This window comes from Hemicordylus capensis, chromosome 10 (assembly GCF_027244095.1).
Source record: "Hemicordylus capensis ecotype Gifberg chromosome 10, rHemCap1.1.pri, whole genome shotgun sequence".
NCBI lineage: Eukaryota > Metazoa > Chordata > Lepidosauria > Squamata > Cordylidae > Hemicordylus > Hemicordylus capensis.
The window spans coordinates 1,590,556-1,600,205 of NC_069666.1; positions in this window are offsets into that span (position 1 = coordinate 1,590,556).

The following is a 9,650-nucleotide window of genomic DNA, read 5'->3' on the forward strand; positions in this document are numbered from 1 at the left end:
GGGAGGGAAGGCTTGGTTAGGAAGCTGCTGCCCATGTGACGGCAGCCAGATGATGCAACTCACCACTCTTTGCAGACTGCTTTTATCCTCCGAGCATGTACGGAGTGCCATGGCCTTGCTATGGAAGCGCTCCAGCCCTCCTCTCTCCAGGCGTCTGGGCTTGGGTGGAGGGAGGGGAAGGTGCATACAGGGGAACATAAAAAGCAGAAGCCCTATCCCCCAAAGCCGGGTGTCTTGCAGCAGGCCGTGCTCACCTGGAGATACCCCCCAAGACTCAAACCCTGCCGAGCAAAGGGGGCAACTCATGCTTGCTACCAGGAGACCAGTTCTCTGTACAGAGCAGAGGTTTTGGCTTCCAGACCCAGCCGAGCCTCAGGAGCAGCCTTTTTAGAAATCCAGCTCTGCCAGAAATGACACGGGCATGGCCACGACTGCCTCCGGTTAACTAATTCTAAGGGGCAGAGACTGTGAGTGGCTCTTTCTGTGTGCAACTGGTCAAGGGACTCTGGCGTTGCCTTCGTTACAGGTGAGATGCGGGGAGGGCCTGCAAGTGGATGGTCAGGCGCGTGAACCTCCATCTCCCGGCCCAAACCCCCCAGAAGCAGCTGCTAGTTTGGACTCCTCAGCGGGGCGGGTGGGGGGGACCGTATCCAGAGCTGCAAGTCTGGAATCCCTATGATGAGAGAGGGCTGAGTGATGGGCCGGTTTTCAATTCTCTCTCCCAGGCAGAACTCCAGGAGTCATGGCAGGCCCCAGCTGGGCTGATGAATGCCCTCATAAATTCATGGCAAAGCGTGAGGCCTTGGCGGCGGCCAGGCCTGGCTCATCTGCCAAGCAGAGTCAGAGAAGTCACCGGTCCACCCTAGCAGGGGTCTTGGTCCTCCTCCAGACAGCTATCAGATCGGAGGTGCACTCCAGTGGCCTCCGTGCCTTTTGCATCCCCCCGCCTCGCAGAAAGGACTCCGAGGCAAAGGAGACTTCAGGAGAGGCGGGCCAGTGGAACTCGGGGCCACTGGAAGTTCAGTCTGAAGGAGGAAAGCAGCCAGATTTAAAAAGAGGAGGGTTTTACCTCTGTCTGCACCCGGGTCTGGAGGGTCAGGTTCCTCAGATGTGGGATCACAGCAGCCCCACCTCACCCCTCGGTTCCTAGCAGAGATGACAGAAGGGTCTGCAGGCTCTACCTCTGAGGCTGCCTCTGCTAGGTTGGGGGTTAAGGGCCGGGCTTGGATCCACCATGAGGCTCAGGCGAGACGCCGCCCACCCTTCTGAAACAGCTCCGGTTGCTCCAGGGTACTTCTTGCAGCTACATTCTGTTTGCACTGGGAGCAGACCTTGGTCAGGGATCTAGCCCTTGCCTGGATACCTGCAGCTGCATTCACAGCCCAGGTCATTCACAGGCACAGGACCGGCCCTAGCCGAAGACCAGGGCCCTCAGAGCTCTTGACCTCCTGTTCCGGCTCTCCCTCAAACTGGCTCCCTGGTTATTGACCCTCAACATCTCACTGCCGGTATCGCAGTTCCCACAGTGCTCTAGTCCATCGGTTCCCAATGTGGGCGATCATCTAGGCTGCCCGTCAGCATTCCAGCAACTTGGTTTCTTAGAGCAAATCTGCTTCCAGCTCAGGTCTTGGTACCTTGGAGAGTTAGGAACAGAGGAAGCTGCCATATACCAAGTCAGACCCTTGGTCCATCTAGCTCAGTATCGTCTACTCTGACTGGCAGCAGCTCTCCAAGGTTTCAGAAAGGAGTCTTTCCCAGCCCAACCTGGAGATGCTGCCAGGGATTGAACCTGGCACCTTCTGCAGGCAAAGCGCTATCCCCAAGGGCATAGCTAAGGGAGAGGGGGCCCGTGTTCACCCCTTTCCCCAGCGGCCCCTCAGTGAGGGAGATAATGAAGAAAATAGGGAGAGGTGGAGCTGGGGGGCCCGGGTTCTTTGAGCCCATCTGCTCAATTATAGCTACACCCCTGGTTCTGACCCACTATAAGGCAACTTTGTCTCCAGGTAGAGGAGAGCTGGTCTTGGGGTAGCAAGCATGACTTGTCCCCTTAGCTAAGCAGGGTCTGCCCTGGTTGCATATGAATGGGAGACTAGAAGTGTGAGCATTGAGAGATATTCCCCTCTTAGGGGATGGAGCCGCTCTGGGAAGAGCATCTAGGTTCCAAGTTCCCTCCCTGGCAGCATCTCCAAGAAAGGGCTGAGAGAGACTCCTGTCTGCAACCTTGGAGAAGCCGCTGCCAGTCTGTGAAGACAATACTGAGCTAGATGGACCAAGGGTCTGACTCAGTATACGGCAGCTTCCTATGTTCCTAACGTCTTAATAGCCTGTACACCTGGCACTTTGGTGGGCATCTCTACGCTAGGAGTTTCACCGCTGGGCTTTTGTGCGGTTCTGTTCATTTCAACTGGGCTGGTGCAGGAGAGTTTCTTTGTGGATTCTGTCGGAAGAGAAGCTGGCCCAGTGGAGTGAGAGTGGACGATTTTATCATCCCTGTTTAACTTCCCTCATTTGGAGAAACCGTCTCAAGGAACCTGGCTTCATTCATTTAGGATGCAGCTCCCTCTAGTGGGCAGTTGGAATGGTGCAGCACTCCCTTCACCCCCTCCCTCCCTCCCTCTCCCTCCCTCCCAACACAGAGACCTTCTTAAGATCATCACGTGATGATGATCCTTTTGATATTTTATCTCCCCCCCCCCCGACACACCCCACTGCACACTCACATCACATCTATATTCCTCCCTTCACAGGGGGACATGCCTTAAATAAACACTGTCGATATGCCAGAAGGCCAGGAGCAGAGTTGGTCCTGTGTTGGCAAGCAGGAATGGTGCCCCCTTTGCCAAGCAGGGTCTGCCTTGCTTGGCATTTGGATGGGAGACCCCCTGTGAGCACTGTAAGACACTGCCCTTACGGGGTGAGGCAATAGCTCAGGGGAAGAGCATCTGCATGCTTGCGGGCAGAAGGTCCCAGGTTCAGTCGAGCCTTGGCAGCATCTCCACACAGGACTGGGAAAGACTCCTGTGCCTGAAACCTGCTGCTGCCGGTCAGTGTAGACAGTCCTGAGCTAGATGGACCAGTGGTCTGATTCAGTATAAGGCAGCTTCCTATGCTCCTAGTCCACTAGGCTGACCCCAGGCACATAGATTCCCCTGCTGACTGGGCAAAGAGGCACTTTTTTAACGTGGGGATTCTCTTTATTTAGTGGGTGGGGGGAGTGACTGGCCCTATCCAGTCCCAGCACAGCATCCCTCCAGTGACTGTCGCTAGTTTCTATATTATGTTTATGTTTAGATTGTGAGCCCTTCGGGGAAAGGGAGCCATCTTATTTATTTGTTATTTCTCTATATAAACCGCTTTGGAAACTTTTGTTGAAAAGCGGTATATAAATATTTGTTATTGTTGTTGTTGTTGCTGCTGTAGACTCTAGGGAATGTACCAGGGTGGCCAGAACCTCAGGGGTATACTCGGCAGTCAAAGGGGCCGTAACCCAAAATTTGGCTTTTAAAAAGCCAAATCTGGCAACAGAGGAATGTACTAAAGTGAATGGCAAAGAATTCCATGCATTCCTAGGGCCATTTGGAAGGAACCGGTGCATTCCAGTGAGCATTCCCTGTCATTCTAGGATGGTCCTCATACTAGTCCACTTGCCTGCAGAAGGTGCCAGGTAGAGACTCCTGAAGAGAGCCGCTGCCAGTCAGTGTAGACAGTTCTGAGCTCGAAGGGTCTGACTCAGTATAAGCAGCCCCCTATGTCCCTACGCCATCCTTCCCTCTAAAAGAATCCCCAAAGCAGCTCACACAAAATCCAAGTATGGAAATTTGAACCCAAGCACCATGCAAACAACCAACCAACACGGCACTCACAGGAATAAAGTTTTAAGGTCTGTAGCTATAAACTGTGTGGATGATCAATTGATTTACATTTCCTTCGGGAATGTACAGGCTTTCCATCTTAGAATGTGACGGAAACATTGTGATCACCACCAACAGTTACAGACAGTAAAGGCCGAGAGAGAGGGGGGCGGAGAGACTCCTTAGGAAGGAAGTTCCTTCCTACCCGGGGGTGCCAATGGAGAAGGCCCACTTTGGGCTGGGGTGCTATGGAGAGCGGTCCTGCTCAGCACCCCTTGGTCCAGCACAGTGGGGAGGGGGCTAGTTGTGCTCAGGATCTGACCAGTGACCCTATTTGAGGTCAGGAGGGAATTTGCCCCCAAACAGGCTGGCCAATGACCCCCAAGTGGGGTGGGGGAGGAGGTAGGCCTCCCTTTGGGGGGTATGACTTGGCTTCCTTAACGGAAACATTTCAGGCCTTCTGGCACCTTCTAACTGTCCGTCTGTTCTCTGCTTGTGGCATTTTGGGTTCCAGATTGTGCACAGGGGCTGTTGAATAGAAAGTCTTGCTTCACTGCTGGGGTTTTGACTGAATGAACATTGTATAAAATATCTGACCAGCTTGTCCAGCATTCTGCTTCCTGGAAGGGCCGGCCAGACGTCTCTGGGAGCTCACCAGCAGGCTATGGAGGCAACAGATCTCCTTCATTTTTGTCCCCAGCATCTGGTGTTCAGGGTTAGACTGCCTCTAAACAGGGAGGTTCCATTCAGGACTAATAGCCCTTTCCTCCATGAAAAGCTATTCTCCTAATATCTGTAAATCCTACAACTCTGGGTAAAATCAACACCAATCACCACTGTCTAGTTTTAGCAATGAGTTATCCCTCTTCACACACAACGGCCAGGAATTCATCAGTTTCAGAAGCTGGTTTCTGGGTTCTCCTCCATCGTCTCCATTATTTAAAATTCCCATCTCTAGCTGGCTCTTTATTTTATTTTCAGCATCTTTCATCTCCCTCCAGCTATTTGAAGGCGCCCAGAACTATTACTTTCCATTCATTCCATCGCTGACATCTCATTCCCTCTAATTATTTATTTCATATTGCACAGGGTAGATCAGTTTCATAATTTCTAGTATATTAAGCACTTAATATGTTGTGTCATTTGAAACCACATCTTACAGTCAGCAAAGTACATTTTAATGAGAGCTAAGTGGTGTGAAAATACTAATCCCATATAACAGTTGGGTTTTGTTTTGTTTTTTTAATTTTAACTCTCGGATTTTACAAGCTTTGGCACCCTGCATGGGATATTGTTTGAGCAGGTGATTATGTTAAAATAAAATTTAAATTAGTGTTTTACTAAAGAGCTCATCATAGCGTTGTATAGGGTTGCCAACTCTTTGATGGGCCCCTGCTCTGCTGCCTTTAGCATCGGCTTGATGTGCAGACATTAGTAACCAAGAGAGTATCCAGACATCTCAAAAAGCTTCCCTGGTGGATTTCTGCAAATCCAGCGGCTTTTAAAGACCCAGAAGCAGGTCAGGTTGTTTTTCTGGTCACTTGGCAAACCAAATTCTCCTGCATCATTTCACTTCCTCCATAGAGAACGCTCAGATTTGCAATGCTGAGTTTGCCAGCTTGGGTCCCAGATGCCACAACCTTTGACCAGAGTTTAATTCCAGAGCTGGAAATGGGGTGAGCATCCCCTATGTCCGGGCTACACAGCTCTGGCTCACCCGCTGTTGCTGGACTACAACTCCCATAATTTTCAGCCACAGTGGCCAATACTCAAGGGTGATGGGAGTTGTAGTTGAACATGGGCAGGAGGGCTGAAGTTGTTCAGTCCTACCGTGTCAGTCTACACAAGACTTATCCCTTGTAAACAGGGATGTTGCTAGGTTCTTAAAAGTTTCGGGGCTCCCAGGTGGCCCACAGCCTCCTTTTTGTAAACTCAGTCATACCCCTGCAAGAATAATTACGTATGTATGTTCTCTCAAGAGTCTTTGATTATAAAACAGTCCCTGTGAAGGTGGGAGAGCAGACAGCAAGGTAGGCTGGGGGCTCTCTCCCTCCCCGGCTCTGTGCAGGTGTCTCCACTGCTGCACGGCCTTTCTCTACAAGCTCTACCTGATGAATGGCCAGCCTGCAGGCAGCAAGACTTTCAGGAGGGGACTGAGGGTGGGGAGCAACCGTTGGCACACGCACATCTCGGCTCCTTAGGACTAGCTGCCACTGGGTGGGGGGCTTCCAGGGAGAGAGCATCTTCAAGAGTGGCTCGTCTATGGAACACCTTCTCTGGAGAGGTATGCCTGGCGAACTCCTTGCATTTACTAGGTGAACACCTTCCTCTTCTGGCAAGCTTTTATTAATAACTGCTGCTGGTCCTATATCAGCTCCCTGGCTGTTTTAATTTTGTAGGGTTTTGTGTTTGGTTTTAGTGTTCTTTTCGTGCACTTTGTGGCCACGGATTGGTAGAGTGGTGTATAGACTACACACACACACACACAAGCAAACAAAATGATTGGGAGTTGGACCCCTCGCCAAGCTAGAGCAAGACTCCTAGAGATCTCACCAGGAGATCCTGATCTCCCTTCCATTTCTGCCTGCACGCCGTAGAAGATATCATTTCACCCATTCCTTAACCGGGTGATTAAAAGCATGGGTATTTTGGTAAATACTTTCTGCACTGAACAAGACAGTATCTAGTTTTGCCTTCCAATGCACACTACTTGCGAGTAAAGTCCCACTGAGTCTTGTTGGACCAAATACACAATTGCCTAGGATGTGGCTTTCCACAGCAACCTCAGAAACTCTTCCACACGCCTAGGAGTGCCTGCAATCTTTATGCAACTCCACTAGATGGCAGCCTTGTGATAGGAAACTAACTCAGTCCGCCTCCAATGAGCACAGTTGTGTGGTTTTGCTTTAAATGACCCTATTTCCCTCTATTAATGTTTCATTTTACTTAATTAGAATTTCAGAAACTAATTAAAATAGATACCAGAAACCATGATCAGCAACAAATTGTATAATTATCAATAATGACGCACCTGCCAATAGTTTGGTGGTTAATGTTTCAAAGAGGTGGCATTTCAACAACACAGCCGGCCTAAGAAATGGGACTGGCATTGCATATCACAAGCCTTATGGTTAAGAAGTGGGAAACCCCTTCATGTTGCAGGCAAATGCAAAATAAAATGACAGCCTCAAGAAGGGAGACCTTGTCTTTCCCCTTGTGCAAGGGTTTCCCCTCTCACGTCTCCTATGCCTTTAGCAGCTGCAGGTCAGGGATCTTTTAGCAAAGTACATTAGCAGCCATATGCACAGATGTTTAACCAGTGGAACTCCATCCCACCAGATCTGCCAAGGTTTTGCCCCGAGAGGGTGCCAAACATCTTAGTGCTGTAGCAACTCTCTGCTCACCATCCTCCTCCATCTGCTACAGGAAGCCACACTTCACTTTTGCTCACCAAGAGGTGGGCAAGGAGGAGGAGCAAAGGGGCCAGTGGGCACGTTCATGGATGCAGGGGTGGACTTCAGCTCCATCCATTTAACTACAGCTGGCTTTCCTTAGGTTGGAAACTGTGTGTGTATCAGTGGGCAGCATTCTTACATCTCATATCCACATATTAGGAACATAGGAATCTGCCCTAGACAAATTCAGACCCTTAATCATCTACACTGACTGGCAGCATCTCTCTAAGGTGGTGTTGCAGGATCTCCAAATCAGGATTTGCTTGTTGATAATTTAGCAGAGTATTAAAAGGAAGCTGGTTATTGAGAAAGAGACTTTTCTTTACCCTATTTTCCCATTTGGGAGGCCAGTGTGGTGTAGCAGTTGGAGCATTGGACGAGGATGGGGGAGACCAGAGTTCAAATCCCTGTTCAGCCATGCAACTCTCTGGGCGATTCTGAGACAGTCACTGTCCTCTCAGCTGAACCTACCTCACAGGGCTGTTGTGAGGATAAACAGAACCACCTACATCACTGTGGGCTCCTTGGAGGAAAAGCAGGGTATAAATGTAAAGAAATAAATAAGGTGGCTACTGCTGTGTCTTTGACATAATAAAGCTGCAAGTAAGTAAGTACTCACTGACTGCACATCCTGTGAATGCCAATGGGAAAGTTCCGTAGGTGGAGTAAGACCTCCCCTGAGCTGGCCTGCCAAACTTTATCCTAGGAAAAGGCTTGAATGAGCAGGACTCTTCTGGGACATTGTTCAATCTGTGGGAAATGGTCCATCCACACAAGCGCACACCTTGGACATTAACCATGGCTTTGTGCTGTCTTAAAGAAGTTGACTGTTGCCTTCCTCTTAAAAGGCCAGGAAGCATTCATATTTAACCATTGAAGGATGTTTTGTATCATGCCCTTATACAAAACTATGGTGCAGCCACACCTGGAGTACCACATACAATTCTGGTCACCAATTCTAAAAAAGGACATTGTAGAACTGGGAAAGGTGCAGAAGAGGGCAACCAAGATGATCAGGGGCCAGGAGCACCTTCCTTATGAGGCAAGGCTACAACACCTGGGGCTATTTAGTTTAGAAAAAAGACTACTTCGGGGAGACATGATAGAGGTCTATAAAATCATGCATGGTGTGGAAAAAGTGGACAGAGAGAAATTCTTCTCCCTCTCCCATAACACTAGAATCAGGGGACATCCCATGAAATTGGTTGCTGGGAAATTTAGGACCAGCAGCAATACTTTTTCACACAATGCATAACCAACTTGTGAAATTCTCTGCCACAAGATGAGGTGACAGCCAACAACCTGGATAGCTTTAAGAGGGGTTTGAATAACTTCATGGAGGAGAGGTCTATCATCGGCTACTAGTTGGAGGGCACCACCAGCCTCAAAGGCAGGATGCCTCTGAGTTGCAGGGGAGTAACAGCAGCAGGAGAGAGGGCACGCCCTCAGTTCCTGCCTGTGGGCTTCCAGTGGCATCTGGTGGGCCACTGTGCGAAACAGGATGCTGGACTAGATGGGCCTTCTTGGGCCTCATCCAGCAGGGCTGTTCTTCTGTTCTTAAGGATCTGATGGAAAGAAGCCATCACTCTGCATAACTGGGAGAGGTGGAGATAATTCCGTCCTGCATTCCGACTGCAACCCCATTAAAAAGTTATGGAAACCAGTCCAAGGGCATTTCCAAGAGAAGCAGCAGCTTCATCTTTGCCACTCTAATGGGAACTGCCTCCTTTGGAAGGCAAGACCCACCCACCCACCCACGCACCCCCACGCTAGCACAGTGGAACTTCTTGCCAGATTCGTTGGGCCTAAAGCAGGCTTCTCAGTCTCAACTTGATATTGTTGGACTTCAACTCCCATCATCCCCAGTGGGCTGGGGATGATCGGAATTGTAGTCCAACGTCATCTGGGAACCCAAGGTTAAGAGGTCATGGCCAAATTGTGCCCTAATTATATCTGCAATCCACAAGTTGTTTCCAATTGGAAATATCCAAATTCCTCCTCGTATAATTTGCTGATTAATTCAGACTTTGCCCATTCCTCTAACAACCAGAGCAAACCGCGGCTCAAACTCAGGAAGAGTTTATTTAGCCCCACAGACTGTGGGGTCACCATACATAGGGCTGCCATATGGAAGAGAGGAGAGGTCTCCTGTATCTTTAAGAGATGCACAGAAGAGGGAATTCCAGCAGGTGTGGCTTGCCCAAGTGGCACCTGCTGGAATCCCCTCTTCTGTGCATCTCTTAAAGATACAGGAGACCTCTCCTCTCTTCCATATGGCAGTCAGCCCCTAACCATACACGGCTGGTATTTAGCTTGGGAGGCCACGGAAGCTGCTTAGGTCTGG